Below are 16774 nucleotides of genomic sequence, written 5' to 3' on the forward strand. Positions count from 1 at the left end.
TCCCTGGCGAAATGAGCACTGGGACACAGGGATGGCAGATTACTATCCAGCTAAAAGCATGGGGCTCATAGGCCAGTACCACCCAGGAATGGAGGGGCGGGCATCCGGGTGGGCACCCAAGCACAGTGCAATTTAGTGGGGAACCCCAGGAGAGTAGGCCCACTAAGGGCATCCTGAAAACCTCCGCCCAGTTAGGTCAGTGGGGGGGATACCCAGCAAATCCTGGTAGCAGGGAGGGATCTGAAGACTCCTCTGAGCTTCACAGGACACAGGAGACCAGGTCCCCACATTCTGCCAGTCATTCCCAGGCTCGCAGAATCCAGGAAAACCTGGAAGATCAGACGGGCACCTCTGGGAGCAGCGCTTCTGAGTCGGAGGATGAATGGACCAGGGTTACCCAAACCAAAAAGGCCAAAAAGGCCAAAAAGGCCAATAATCACGCCTTATCATAAGAACGCCAAGTATTCTGTTTGGGAACACTTGGAGCTCTATGAGCAAATGATGGAGACTTTCCATTTGAAGGACAGCCAAAGCTGTATTCAATATGTAAAGTGGACCTTCTCACCAGAATACTCCAGTTTCTTTGCGGGGCTGGAGGATCAAAACCATTCAAGGTGGTCCACATACAGGGCGGCCATCTTGAAACATTTTTCTGTGCACAGAAATCCTCAAGAGGCTCGCAAGGCAGCCTACAATTTGCAATGTGGGGAGGATCAGGCCCCACAAGAGTTTGTGCAAGAATTAAAGCGTGCTTTTGCGCAGACCACCAGAAGGGTGCGCACGGATAGCAGAGAATTTATCAATACGTTTTTCCATGCCTTACCCAAATACATAATGACCCAGCTCGTGAGAGATTTTCATGAGAAAACACCTTTAGACTGGGTCATTGAACAGGCTACCCGGATCTATGAGGTGCAGAAGGCCATTGAAAATAAAAATAATGCGCCGAAAAACCCCAAAACCAACAGCACCCCTGCTGCTGCCAAGGTGGCAGAGGTAAAGGTTGGAGATGGGGGGGCCTAAAAACCTGCCTGCACCAAATAATTCACAGCCCAGAAGGCCCTCGGGCCAGTCACAGACAGGGAGTCGAGGAGGTAGTCTCACAAATGGGGTCCCCCGCTCCCCTGACTATGTAAGTCCCCGCTACAAAGGAAACCGACCAATCCTGGGTTATGTGTGGACTCCTCCAGCCCAAGGGGGGGGGATCCAGCCAAGCACCTAACCCAGGGAACTTCCCTCCCAACTTCCCACAGAAGGGCAGAAATTCTCCAAATCCTGGGCAGAACTTTTTCCCCAGGTATCCACCCAATTTCCAGCCCCAAAATCATCCATCCTTCTTTCCCCAATTCCCTGAGCCCAGACAACCTAATCCGGGAGAGGGGAGGCCAAGGGTGGAGGGGTACCAAAATCTTCCCAACCAGGGGTACTACCAGAGAAGGGATAGCTACCCTTCCCAGGATCAGCCCAGGGGAGAAAATAGAGCCCCGTATCAGCCTGAGCGGGTTTCACAACTTGAGCGCCAGGTCCAAAATATGGCATGGGATCTGGGTCACATACTGAGGGCTCAACAGAACCCTCAGATGAGCATGCCACCTCAGAATGCCCCAAACTCTAGACCTCGTGCTCCAGAACAATGACGGGGACAGCACCCCGATAACCCACCGGTTCCCAGGGAGGAGGCACAAGGGGAATGGGGGTGTAAAGCCTTGGAGGAAGCTTCCTTCCCAACTTGTAAACAGCCCCTGGAAAACCAGGAACCGGAAACAAAATCTCCTGCCCCTGAAAGCCTGCCTCCCAAGGAGCAGAGGGGGGTAGGAGAAACAAAGGACCCAAACAGACCCACTTTGTGGAGGAGGTACAGGTCTTCCAATTTGAGGGAGAGGGATCCTCAGAAGATCCTGGGAAAAGGATCTTCTCCTTCAGAGATGGGGGAACACCTCCCAAGGAAAAATGGGTCCCAAGGGATGCCAATTCAGACTGGGGAGATATGGAGACTGAGCTACTGCCGCCCATCATCTCATCCCAGAACCCACAATACCGAAATCCCCTGGTTCAAACCCATCCTGGTGACTGCCTCCAAAAAGGGGGGGCAGCCCAGAACCAGAACCAGGGGAACCCACAATGGCTCTGATTTCCAGTTGCCAACTTTTTCTTTCAGATTCCCCAGGCTCTCCACAGAATTCTGCCCAAGTCTCTTCTCTTGCAATGTCCAAAACCAGAAAGTTAGCCCACCAGTTGTCCAAAAATGTGCATTATCTGTGCCCCCTTGAGGAGAAGGAGGGAAGATATTATGCCCCGGTACAAGTACAGGGGCAGGGTACAATTTTGGCACTGGTGGACACTGGATCCCAAGCTACCCTTCTGTCCAAAAGGGCCTTTGAGGAACTAAATGCAGGAAGGGGGGAGAATTACCATATTCCTCTCACCTCTCTTCCTGGACAACTGCAGAACTTTGACGGGAAGGAAATTCCTGTCGAGGGGACTGCAGATTTGGACATCAAAATTGGGCGACACAAGGTGAAACACCCGATCATAGTAGTGACTCCAGAGGGCACCCCTTGTCTACTAGGGAATGACCTCCTGAGAAGGTTGTCACCCCTAATAGATTGCGTAAACAAGGTCCTCTGGACCCAGACTAGCCGACCAATAAAATTAAAACAGAGTGTCAACCATGTTAGTTTAAATGGCACCTGCCACATGGTTGAACAAAAATCTGACCAAGTAGAATTTCACTTCCAGAACAACCAGATTCCAGACGTGACAGTAATAGCAGTAGGACAACAGACTGGTGATGGGGGGTCCTCTCTATTTCTGAAAATCAACCTTCCTTTCAGTTTAAGGTGGTATTCCACACTGGAAGGAAACACTCTGAAATTCTTTACCATTCCACAATCAGACACTCCCACTCCTATAGTCCAGAAAGATGTGAAATCAGCTTGAGCCTGGCTGATATTCAGCTAATTGGAGATCAGTTGTTCATCCCTGCTCAGTTAAATGATGGGAAGGACTCTGTTCTTGCTCGAGTGTGTGTGAACAACGGTAAGAGCTTCATCAGCGAAGCCATGTTCCGCCAACTCCCAAAAGATCCAGCCATTCCCACATTCAAACTGATAGACAAATGGGAAATGGACCTTGAAGCACCCAATTCCAAACATCTCCTGCCAGGCAGGTGTATGCTCAAAATCTCCATCGGCAACAAGAGCATAGTCCATAATTGTTGGGTCGTGCGAGACGTCACTGCCGCCTTTTACTTAGGCAGTGATATTCTCAATCGCTTTGCCATTAGTTTGGACCTAATAAACTTCAAAGCTGGGTCCCGATTAGCGGATAATCCCATGGGCTTTGATGATCCAGAAAAATCATTTAGGTCAGCTCAATTGCTACCTTATGCAGTTGAAATTCAGCTTAAAGAGGAAGTCACCATCCCACAAAGGATCCGACAATTCTCCCTGGAAGTGAAAGTTAAAAGAGGACAAAAATTGAAAAACCCTGATGCTTACATACATCTAAATGCTTCTCTCCAACAGCAAGGGTTGGGGGTAAACCCAACTCCATTAGTCAACATAGAACATGACACCATTCCAATAGAGGTGGATAACAGCGACTTAAAGAGGATTACTCTAGTCGCAGGCACCCTTATTGGAATGGCGGTTGATGACCGACATTTTTCCATTGATCTAGGAAATGAACTGTTAGGACCGATCCCCAAGGACTGTTTTGACAGTGACAGTGAGGACAATACAACACCAGACAGGATTTTCACCCGGCATGGGGGGAACTTCCTGGTGTACATTTCTTGCCTTTATGGTAAGGAAGATGTGACTTGTGACGTCAGGAGGGATGAGGTGATTTTCCAGGTCCATGAGGGCTGCCTTCCCCACCTGAAGCCTCCAGTCCAAATCAGCACTCTGACCAGGGACTTCTCCACCCAGCTGGAGGAGGCCGCTGAGATAGCCAAACCAGAAGTCTTTCCCGGCTTCAGGCAGATGGTGGAAGAGAGAGTCAACCTAGCGGATGCCTGTGTGACTCTGGAACAGAAGCAAAAGTTGAAACAAGTTTTCTTGGATTTCCAAGATCTCTTTGCGGTAGACTCATATGACTGTGGTCACACCGACATCCACACAACAACAATTCCCACGAACCCTGGAATGACTCCAGTGTTTGTGAAGCAATATCGTTTGCCTCTCGCATCCATGGAGTCCCTTACTGAAATAATTAAGAACCTTGAATCCCGGAGAATAATATGTCCAGTACACAGCACCTTCAATAATCCGGTGCTGGGAATATTGAAGCCTATCGGTCAGTGGAGACTCTGCGCCGACCTTAGGGAGCTCAACAAACGGGTCCATACTTCCCGATGGCCTCTGCCCTACATTGACCAAGGGCTGGCCCAGATTCAAGGGTCACAAGTATTCACTGCAATAGACCTGACCAATGGATACTGAACTGTGCCTGTCAGTAGGGAGGACCAATACAAACTGGCTTTTACCTTCGGGGGCCAGCAGTACACCTGGACCCGGACTCCCTTCGGACACCTCAACTCCGGCAATGAATTCAACATTTTCTTACATAAGGCCATGCCCGACATGGGTGCGAGGGGTAACCTGGCTTATGTAGATGATGTCCTCATCAAAAGTTCATCTGTGGAGGAACACATAGCGGAGATCCGTTATGTTCTGATGCAGTTGAGGGCCGCCGGAGCAAAACTTTCCTTTCAGAAAGCACAGTGGTGTAGAACCCGTGTTAATTTCTTGGGGCATGAGATTACTCCTCAGGGTCTCTGTCCCCAAGAAAACAAAGTGGAAGCACTTCAGAAACTGAAAGACCCCACAACTCTGCGGGAACTAAGGAGCATCCTTGGACTGACTAATTACAGCAGAAAGTTCATTGAAGGCTACGCAGAGATCACTAGACCCCTGATTCATCTCCTGAAGGGGGGGTCAAGTGGGAATGGGGTTCAGAACAATCCGAGGCAGTAAGACAACTCAAGAGAAGCCTCTCACAAGCGCCTTGCCTAGCTTACCCTGTCAGAAACAAGGACTTTTTCCTGGAGACAGGGTTCTCTAATACGTGCTTGACTGCAGTATTATACCAAAAGCATGACAAGGTCCATAAAGTAATCTCCTATGCGAGCAAAACTTTATCCTCTGTGGAGGAAAAATTCAACGATTGTGAGAAGGCACTCCTGGCAACGGTGTGGGCATTGAAGAATTACCGCCCGTTTATCCAGGGGGAACACATCATAGTGGAGACTCCATACCAGCCTCTGCAATATCTCCAAAGTGACAGAATCCGTGCCGGAAATGTGAGTAATTCCCGAATTACTTCCTGGATTCTGTCAATGCAAGCCTTTCCTGTGGAGGTCAGATATGGCCAAAACAAGAAGAGTCCCCCCGCGCAAGGTCTGGCTGACTTGCATGATTGTGCCAGAGAAAACGGTCTCGAGGACGAAAGTCTAAAAATCAAGGACAACATGGAGGCATACCTCAATTCCCCACACAAAGTCTTTGAAGAAGACAAGTGTGAGAGAATGCCCACTATCTATGTGGATGGATGCTCGTACCATGTTGACAACAACGGGGAGAAAGAACTGGTGGCCGGAGTAGGGAATGCATGGGTGAATGAGTCCCCAGAACCCTCCGCTGGATACAAAATTGGTCCCCGAAGTAGTCAGGTGGCAGAATTGATGGCTGTGCATCAGGCCATCCTCACTGCTGTCCAACATCAACTCCACGAACTGGTCATAATCACAGATTCGGATTATGTACGGAACGGGTTCGTGGAGCACCTGATAAATTGGAAAACCAGAGGCATGTTATGTGCTAATAACAAACCCCTGAATCATGGGAAGCTAATCCAAAATATTGATGATCTGGTCACATCGAATGGGATGACCATCTACTGGAAAAAGATCAAGGGTCATTCCAAAGTAGAAGGACCTGACAAAACTGGAAATGACTTAGCTGATCAGCTGGCCAAAACCGGGGCCATCCAAGGGGATCTAATAGAAATAGAGTCCCTATTGGGGGAAATCCAGGTCACTGCTATCACTAGGTCCCAGACAAATGCTCACAATGATCTTTCAACTGCACAATGGAGTAAGGAGACCCCTGATGCTGATTTGATTACAGCTCAGAAGGGGGATCCAATAATTGGTAAGTTTTACCAACACCTTCAGGACCCTGAGAACTTTCCCCTGACGGATACCGATTACATTGGGAAAGAGGACCTAAGAGTGTTGATGAAATGTCCAAAAATGTTCCGAATCCAAGACGGTTTGTTGGTAAGGAAATCCCAAGCTGGCCATGATCAGTGGGTGGTTCCTACCTCATTCCGAAGCCTGATGTTAAGTCACGCCCATGATGCGGCCACCGCCGGTCATAGGGGGTTTCATACAACACTTGAAATCTTAAGAGAGGTTGCATACTGGCCACACATGGGGCAGGACCTCGACCAATACTTGAAGGGTTGTCTTGTGTGTGCACAATTTCAGCCATCATCCCTCACACACCGTGCGCCTCTCCAAAAGAGGGGGATGACACTGCCATGGTCAGATTTGCAAATCGACTTTGTAGGCCCTGTAATCCGCTCATCTAGAGGAAACAAGTATATGTTGACCGTTACATGCTTGTTTACCAAGTGGGTGGAATGTCTCCCAGCCCCAAATTGCAAGGCAGAAACAGCAGCTGCCCTGATGATTAACCACATCTTTTCCCGTTTTGGTCTACCTCAAAGGATTGAGTCAGACAGAGGTAGCCACTTCACCAGTGAAGTAATGACAAAGATGTGGGAGATACTGGGGGTTAAAAGGAAGCTACACATTGCTTACAGGCCAGCTTCTTCTGGAGCAGTAGAGAGATACAACCGAACCATTGTGAGCATATTAAAAAAGTTTGTGGCAGATTCTGGGCCAAGTTGGAATATCCGATTACCTCTGGTCCTAATTTTTTATTTTTATTTTTTTTTATTTTATTTAAACAGATTGTGTGGTTTCCTTATTTGAAACCTTTAACCTGAGCATGTCCGTTCTTTCATCATGATTCTTCGTTTGGTATACAGTATCTTAGTAGCAGTGCTTGGTAGCATTTTATTAGTCCTGGGTTATGTTGTTGATCTCCTCTGGTTTCTTAAGGATTAAAATCACTAATTTTATGAGTGCTAATGTCGTTTTCATTTTTTCTCCTTCTACAAGAGTCCTCCACCACTCATCGACATTCCTTGTCGTGTAGCTTCTAAGGATGTCCCCCAAGCACTGCCCTCGCTCTTTCCTTAAACCGATACACTGTAGTATGAGGTGTTTCAGAGATTCTATCTCTCCTTTTTTTTTGCACATTCTGCAGCTTTCCCTGATGTCCAGCCTTTTTCTTCTTTGTAATATTTCTCCTGTTGGTAAAATGTTCAATCTGAATCTCAGGAAAAGGTCTCGGAAGTACCAATTGGGGAATAAAGTCAGATAGCTCAGGATCTGATTCAGTTTTCGTGGCTGGGCCCAGAAGTCTTCGTAACCTTTATATTTACAGTTATCTTCTTGGGTTTCGATCCAATCTGCCATGTATAGTTTCTTTTTAGTTTTGTCTGGGTTAATCCATAAGTCATCCTCTGACTCGCTGAGGTTCACTAGGATCCCTCGACATGACTTTTGCCTGTCTGTTAGGATTACATCGGATTGATCTTTTAGGGCTTTTTTCAACACCCCAAATCCACCCGTAGTGTTTTCCTCAAGCCATTTCCGATAGAAACTTAGTGTTTTCCATACCACTATTGTTTTGAGTGATGTCAGAGCCAGCTCTCTTCTTATCTGCTGTATTGGGGCTGATTTAGGCAGCTGTAAAGCTTTCCTCCAAAACAGACCCTCCAGGATTGACCATGTTTGAGCTGGTAAGGGGATTGGTGATTCTACCCCATATGTTAGTATTGGCACCACTTTCATCCTATAAAAGGCTATTAGAGGTGATAAGGTAAATCTGCAGTATCTTTTACGCAGAATTCTCCCTTGGGCAGCTAGATTGGTTGCTTTTCTTTTTAGCCCAGCTATTCTTGGCGTATTGTTCTTCGTGTTGTCTATACAGACTCCTAAGTATGTGAATGCTTCGACTTCCAGGATTTTTTTGTTTCTCAGAGACCATCCTAGTTTTTTCCCTCTGGCTTTATTACATCCTGGGCCTAACTTCAGGATTCTTGATTTATCTGGGTTTATAACCAGGTCATTTGAGTCCACATACGACTGTAATGATGTAAGCTGTCTTTGCAAGCCGATTTGGGTTTGGTCCATCAGGACGATATCGTCTGCGTAAAGCAGTCTCCCAATCGGCGTTCCTGCTATTTTTGGTGGAAAGCAGCAGGTGGACTCAAATGAATCTTCCAGATCTGACGTGAACAGGTTGTACAGTTCCGGTGCCAGTGGGCATCCTTGCTTTAAGCCCATTTTTATCTGAATTTCGTCTGTTAGTGTACCCGCTGTATCCAGTCTGACTCTGATGCTTGTGTCCGTGTACAAGTCCTTGATGTTCTCCACCAGTGACTGAGGACATTCCCAGTTTTCCATTTTCTTCCATAGTTTGGCTCTTTTTATGGTGTCCAAAGCTTTCGACAAGTCTACAAACGCGATGTAGATTCCTTGGTTTTTGTTCCTTTGTGTTCTGGCTTTCAATAAGTTAATCAGGAAAATGTTGAGTGCTGTGCCTTTCCCCTTCACAAAACCTGATTGCCAAGGATCACGACGTCCACTTTGCTGTACCCAGTGGTTTAATGCTTTCAATAGTGTGGACGCAAAGACCTTCCCCACCACGTCCAGTAATGCAATCGGTCTGTAGTTGTCTGCTGATGTTCTGAGACCCTTTTTGAAAATGGGTACCACTACTGCCTTTCGCCAGGAATCCGGGATTTTTTCTGTTGTTAATATGTAGTTGAATAGAAGTTGAAGGAATTTGGCCCATTCACCTATATTGCTTTTCAGTATTACATTTGTGAGCCCTTCGGGCCCTGGGGCTCTCGAGTCTTTCAATTTTTTCAGGATGTTTTCTATTTCCTCAATACTGATATCTATTACTGCCTCATTTTTGTTTGTCATTGATTTCCGCTTTGGGTCGATGTAAATTTCCCCTTGCAGCTGTGTATAATACTTACCCCATGATGAAGCACTTATTGGGTTCATTTGACTTATTGCTTGAGGCTTCTCCGCTTCGTTGATAATTGCCCAAATTTCAGCTGTGTTTTTAGATCTTATTTTCCCCAACATTCTTTCTGCGTCCTGGTTTAGCAATGTCTTCTTGTGTAAGTGTAACCAGTTTCTGTACTTTTGTTTTAACTTATGTATCTCTTTACTCCAGTTGTCGTGTTTGGTCTTTTTTAGTCGTCTAATATCTCTCCTTAATGCTTTTTTCCTTTCTCGTATGCGACTGTCATACTGATGTTGGTGAGTCGTTGTTTGATGGTTACTTCCAAGCTTCCTTTTTGTAACAAATGCTCTGAAAAGCGGGGTGTAGTCAATCCTTTTTTGGCTTTGTTTGTTTTCAAGCTTCGAGATCATTTGTTTTAGGTTATGGTTTAGTTCTCTTGTTTTCTCTGGTCTGATCCTTAATTTAATACCCCTTTGGTCTATGACCACCTTCTGGTTGTAGGTTCCAATCTTGTTATTTCTTATGTTTTTGCACGTCAGTTTTAACAGATTGTGGTCACTTTCTACTGTTGGGATTACTTTCAAGGTCTAGATGTTATCTGACAAGTTGCTTGAAATGCAAATGTAATCCAGGATCTCTACTGATTGTGTTCCCTTCCAAGTAGGTTTTGCTGGTTGGTCCCCCTTCACCTTTCCATTAAGAACGACACAGTCCCTTGATTGTACCATACGATTCCATATTGTTCCTCTCTTTTCCTTTGCTGAGGCAGTTGTTGTATCGTATTCGGGTTAGTTGTCCTTGTTCAAGCATGAACAATTTAGATCTCCTGCCAATATGAATATTGGATCAGTCCCTTTTTCTCTTTGTTCATCAATTAGTTCTGCTATTTTATCTGGTAGGTTTTCGTTTTGTCCAGCTGTAACACTACCATCTGGATGAATAAATTGGGGTTTGACTCCTCCAGGACTTCCCAATCCAGATCGTTTTTGATGTCTATAAGTAGGCCTGACATGGGTCTGCCTTTTTGACCTTTGACCGCTGGATTTAGCAGAACCACGTAACCTTCCAGTGTCGGTGGTTGCAACAGCCATGTTTCTTGTAGGCACAACACACTAAAGTTCTCTTTTTGAAGCGCTCCCTTAGTAAAAAGGTGGGCAGAGCCTCTAGTGTTCCAACTTCCCAGGCTCCATGAACCCACACTTTTTACTGTTTTATGTTATTGGGTGTTTGTTTTGTCATCAATCATGTTTTTCAACCATTTCCACCTTGCCGCTTCGTTTTCTTCTCCTTGATGTTGACTTCTATTGTTTGAGCTTTGTGTGTTCTGCTTGCCCCTTCTCACTGCTGATGTTCTATTTGTTTTAACACTACTGGTCTGACTGTCTTTTCTGTTGATCTGTCTCACCGAGTGTTTCTTTACTATCTCCTGGGTTTTTAGGACTTCGTCACTTTCTTGTAAGTCAAAACCCATTGGTCTTAATTGCGGGGCTTCTTCCAGTAGTAGTTGTCTCACCAGATTTGATCTTGTGTGCAGAATTACTTTATCAGTGCGATCTTCCTCGACGAATTCCACGATCGCCAGGTCATCTGTTGTAATTAGTCTTAATGCCGGTATATGGTGGAGTAATCTTATTACATTGGTTCTGTTGAGAATTAGTCAGTCTTCATAATGAAGGATACATTCTAAGACAAGCCCCGGTTGTTTATAACTGTCACCAGCACTTGTTTTGTGCGGTCGATGCTGTAGGTCTCTTTCCCCCTCTTTTTGTTGATGCCGATCTCTTCTTTCCTCCATCTCGGTCCGGTTTTTGCTGTATCTTGTTTCACTTTCCCGACTGGTTCCGTGGTTCCGGGTCTCAGACCGCCCCACGTTCCTTTCTCGACCTCTACATTCACTCTTCTGAGTTTTTTCACTTAGATCCCGGTTTTTTCTCAATGCATCCTTTTCTGTACGAGTATCTGGAACTTTTTTGTTGTCTCTCTGTGTCTCGTTTTCGGTCTGTATTGACATTATAGATGAGGTATCACTCTCACTATAGTCTGTATGCTCCTCACTCAAGGAGTCTTCTGCCTCTGTATTTACCTCTTCGAAGCCTCTTATTCCCTGTTTGTCTTCATCATCTGAGACCGGGTATGTAGAGAGATCCAGCAGGTCATTTTCAGGACAATCGTCTTCTTCGATTCCTAAGATCTTTTGTCCTTCAGTCTTTTGTTCTGTTCTGACCTTTTTCTTGTTGTTTCTTAGCTGGTCAATTATACTCGGTTGTTCTTTTGGTATTGTCAAATTTTTCATAAATGCCAGGCTTTTGCTACTGCTTGTGGATTTTACTGGTGGTTGATTTTTCTGTTTTTTAGTGGGTCCTGTGATCTTGTGATGACCCCCTGATTTGTTGTCTGCGGGCCCGTTGTTCTTCATTTTTATTTGGTTATCTGATTTTTTCCCTCCTGTGTTTGTATCTCTTGTTTTGAAGATCTCACACACGTTCCCCTTTTTCTTTCCTTTCTCCCGACACTTATCCGTAGTGGTGGGGTCTTCAGGCCTTGTTGTCGATTTTTTACTAGAGATAGCCTCCACTATTTCTGTAGAATTGTTTAGCCCTTCCCTGGCACTTCTGTTTAGGGTTTTTTTTTCCACTTCAGTCTCTAGTGATTTCGTTGGCTCGTTTCTTATATCTGGATCAGATGATGTGCTCTTTGATTTTTCTCTCAAAAGATTATTGCTGGTGCAGTCCTCGGCCAGGGTGGGTCCGTCTTCATTTTGTTTTGCCTCCCCCTTCTCTTCACTTTGGGCTGCTCGCGGTCCCGTAACGGACGCACTTTGGGTTTCTGCGACCTCTTCTACGTTTACCGGTGTTGCCATGGACCTTTCTCCTTTGTTTTCTTGCTCGTTGGATCCAGCTTTGTTTTCTTTTTCTATGACTGGGCTGACCTCTTGTGTGGTCATTATTCCAAAGTCTTTCCTTATTGGTTCCTTGCTTTTTGGATTTGACTTCCCTAGTTTTCTCTCTTTTAGTATAGGTTCGATTATGTCATGTAGCAGTTGGGTGACGTTGGCGGTACTGTTGTCCAAGTTGTTTTGGATTGCTGAGATAAAGCCCTCCACAAATATTGTTTTAGTGTGAACCATAGCAAGTATTTTAGAATGATCTCTTAGTGTGTCCGCGATATCCTCGTACAATTTCATGAAGGGTGCTAGGACACCTGACAAAGTTGCGACCATTAGGAAATTGTCTTCTATTGTTCGGCCTGATATGACCTGGTCTACGCTTCCCACTTGGTTTGGTGGCAACGTTTGCGTCAATTTGTCTTCAGTAGCTACTTTGGCACTCGTTCCTTTTGCTTTGTCAACATTTTTGATTACTGTAAACTTATCTCTTAATGCGTTCTCCATGTCCATTGACGTTTCCAACAAAACTGCGTCTGATATTTCCACTCCTGTCGTTTTCTTTAATTGATTCGTACAGGCTGAGCTCCTGCTGCCAAAACTGAGGCTAAGGGTCTGTCCTACGTTTACTGGGGTTACTATGGTTCCTCCATTTGTGATGGTTGGAGTTTTGGTCCCCCCTTTTGTTAGGTTTATTGGCAATGGTCCTGCAGTAAATGGTTTCCATATAATGCTTCTGGGGGCACCTTCCTTTTGGTTGGTCGGGTATTTCGTCCTCTTAACTGTATATCTGGCCGGGGGGCTAAGCTGGTTCCTTGGGTTTGCTCCCTCACAGCCTTCCGACTTCGCTGACTCCATCCACGGCCTTTCTTCTTCTGCCTCAGAGTTTGAGTTTTTTCTTTTCAGGATCTTCTGTATGTGATGCTCCCCCGATGTTGGTAAGTTCGATTTTTCTATCCCACTGGATGCAGTCCCTAGACTGGCGTTGTCACCTATGCTTGCCTCATTTGGGCTTGCCCAATGCTCAATAGTAGAAATGTTCCATGTTGTTGGATTTGGCGAACTGACCAGATTTTGCGTTTGGGTTTCTACTGGTTTATCTATGGTTTTTTGTGTGACCTGATTTGCCGAATGCTCAGCGGCCGTCTGTAGGCTTCCTGCTACAATTTCGATGTCATCCATGGCGGCTCCCGTGACTTTGGGTGTTTCCCCAGTATTGGGTGCCCCCAGCCCGTTATCTATGTATAGAGCTGTGCTTGCTCCAATTTTCACTTGAATGTTAAAGGGGCAAGGGTTTTCGTTTAATAGGGGATCAGGGACCTCCAACTGTAGTTCTGCCTCCGCAGCCCAGGAGGGGGTGGAACAGGTGATATCTGTGTCCCCAGCTGTGCCCTCAGCCCCTCCAGTTTGTTCATTGTCTCTCCTTAAGAGCATTTTATATCCGTGCTCTTCTTCACTTAATCCCGATGACCCGTGTAGAAAAAAAAAAAGACAAAAAGGAAGGCCTACCTTCCTTTGTGTTTTGAAGTTTAGAAGATCTTTTACGGCGCTGGGGTCTAGCACTCCACACTCCACCTACCACCTGACACCGGACACTCTGATACACTCCGCTACGTTTTGCTTGACTTCCGGTTTATGAAGCAAGCAGGCGTAGGGAGGTGGAGCGTCAGTGCAGGCAGGGCAACAGCAAGTGAAAGGAGACTCCTGTGTCTGCGAAGTGAAAGCAGACTCCAATGTAAAGTTCAAAGGCAGCAAAAAAAAAAAAAAACTAAAAAAAAAAAAATCGTTTTCCAGCAGTGATTTCTAGCAGCAGTCCCAAGAAATCCTCACAGTATTCACGGCACACCGGACACTCTGACACACTCCGCTACGCCTCGCTTGACTTCCGGTTTATGAAGCAAGCAGGCGTAGGGAGGTGGAGCGTCAGTGCAGGCAGGGCAACAACAAGTGAAAGCAGACTCCTGTCTGGTCCTAATGGCCATCAGATCTACCCCTTCATCTGCAACTAAAATGTCACCATTTGAGTTGATGACCGGACGCAAGATGGTGCTTCCCCAGCATCTGCTCTACAGGACCCAAGAGCAGACACTGATAAATGCCTCCACAACTCATGAGTATGTGGAGAATTTAAGGAAACACCTTAAGCATGCTTTTGCCTATGCTCAGCGGAATCTAGAAAGATCAGCTGATAGCCTGAAGACCCACTATGATTTAAAAACTACCCGAAAGGAATATAAGGTGGGTGATCGGGTCTATCTATACAATTTCCAAAGGAACCAGGCCAAACAGCGAAAATTCTTGTCTACATGGAAGGGACCGTTTGAAATTATAGACAAGATCTCCCCTGTAGCGTACAAGATCCGCATCCCCAAAGGCAGTTCGGCAGAGGGGGAAGACAAGTGGGTACATATAAATCAGTTAAAGTGTTGCCATCCCAGGCACACCCTGCAGCAACTGGAGGAGTCCTCTGCAATACCAGAGGGGGCCGCTCCAGAGTAATTCAGTTCCAACCCTAAAATATCCCATATATAGTCTCTAAAATATTATGACGCTTGTAAGCCACTGTCTCTGAATTATATCTTGTTTTTAAAAATTGGAATGCTATGTCTATTAAAGTATAAAATGTATATGTCGCCCCACTATATCAATAGTGGGGGAGAAATGTCTATGAATAGGTATTGCCGCTTTCCTTTGTCGTCCTAGGAGAAAGAAAACATGGAGACTGACCACGGAAGGCGACCTGGGGACCGGGAGCGAAGATCCGAGGGGCCCGGGGTACCGCCCAATTCTCCCATCAGGACCAGCAAGGAGAACTGATTGATCGACTGGAGGGAGGAAAAGATGCTGAACTGTGCCATCTATGGAATTGGAAGAAGAGGAGGCGAACATCCCAGATCTTGCGAGTTCCATCAGTGAAAGGACAGACTGGCCGTCGCAAGAGGGGGGGCTTGTGGGATGTTTTTACCCATGCATCCAAGCCCTACCATAAAACTGTGCAGTACTGGCATGGAAAACATCATGATGGCCAGAACTCCCTAGAGAGTACACAGGGAAAACATGAAGAATAGGCTGCCACCCATTTTTGCCTATGTTGTGAGCACAGGAGGGCAACGCCTAAAACCACCATTGGGCTACACACACAGTAGCCTGAAACCATTGGGAATGGCAATGCTGATTGCCAAAAGCAACCCAGAACTGTGGGGAATTCATTTTCTTAATCCCAAAAATGGTTGCAATACCGGTACTCACCACTATCAGAAAGCCGGCGTTTTAAAACCACCAGACTTTTGTGTAAAACTGAACAGAGGAACCAAAACCAGGCCAAGGAAAGACTTGCTAAGAGGTGGACACAATGTAAAACTATATTCTGAAATGACTTGAAGGAAGTAATTATTTAATGTATATGTAAAAATTGTAAGTTTTGATTTAAACTGGGAACTAAAGTGACATTTAGCTGAATTCTGCCTGACAACTACCCCCGACAGGAGTTGAAACTTGATCAAACTGCATTCCCAGGCCTGGCTGCCTCCTGCTTCCCCGCCAAAAGAAGATCACACCTCCCTGATTGAATTAAGGGAGGGGACCTGCAGACTGCAGGAGGTTGAACAAAGCCTTGTCCTGGACTCAGGCAAATGTTATATTGGGGGGCCGTAAAGTGGCTTCCTCTTGGGAGAACTGGGAGAGGCAGTACCTCTGCTAGCAGCTGAGCTTGGGGGAAGTGGATAAACCAGTTATTCCACCCTGTGATGTGGGAAGCCACATCCCTTTTTGACCAGGGCATAATTTAAAAAAAGATGGATAATTCATAGTACGGACTTGTCAGAATTATATAAGTAATATCATTATTCTTGTGATTTTTCTGGGCACGTTTTAAGAGGTGTTAGGACCCTGTGGTGTATTCTGGGTGGTTGCTAGCGGAAAATAGGGTCTCACTCCAAATGTATGCATGTTAAAAATCTGACACTTTATCATCTGAAACCCATCTCCCTGGTGCACATTTGTGTAAAATCTGGAAAGGTTTAAAGGTCGTTATCTGGATGAAAAGGGGAGAATTCTGTCATCAGTGGACACAACATCGTACAAAGACAGGGATCGGATGGTTTGGTGCTACAGAAAATATGTAAACTGGACCTATAATATGAGAAAAATGGTTCATAGATAAATATGTATTTGGATCAGAAATAGATTTGTGTGCAATTTGACCAGGGGAGGATCCTCTGACCCATAAACAGACCTCATCATGATGACAATCCATTTCCTTCCCCCAATCATGGGAGAGGGGAGAATTGGGCCAATGACAAGTAGAGAGGGGCAGGCTTAGCTAGGCCCAGGCACACACCCATTTTCAAAACACATAAAAAGAGACTGCTGGGACAGGTAGAGACATTCAATTCCATTTGCTGCGGAGCATGCTGACCGACGACTTCACATCCAGAGATCCAACACTTAGACTTCCAAGCTAAACATAGACTACAGAACTTTGAACCTAGAAGGCCCACTGCAAGCAAAAGTATTCTCAGCAGGCCTTCAGAGTCCAGCAAACCTAACCAAACTATTCAACAGCCGGGCAAGCTGTTTGAATTCTTTGCCAAGAACTGTTGCCGGAACCGCAGACCAGACCCAGACCGCTGTGAGCAGAACCAGTGCCTGATTGACCCACCGTATCCAGAGAGGCTAGACCAGCAGAGCAGAGATGACCCAGAAGCTGTGAGCAGAACTGCTCAGTCCAGTCCAGTTGACCAGATCTGTGACGAGGCCCATTCATTTCAAA

This window comes from Ambystoma mexicanum, chromosome 10, assembly GCF_040938575.1.
Source record: "Ambystoma mexicanum isolate Mex_15411 chromosome 10, UKY_AmexF1_1, whole genome shotgun sequence".
Classification (NCBI taxonomy): domain Eukaryota; kingdom Metazoa; phylum Chordata; class Amphibia; order Caudata; family Ambystomatidae; genus Ambystoma; species Ambystoma mexicanum.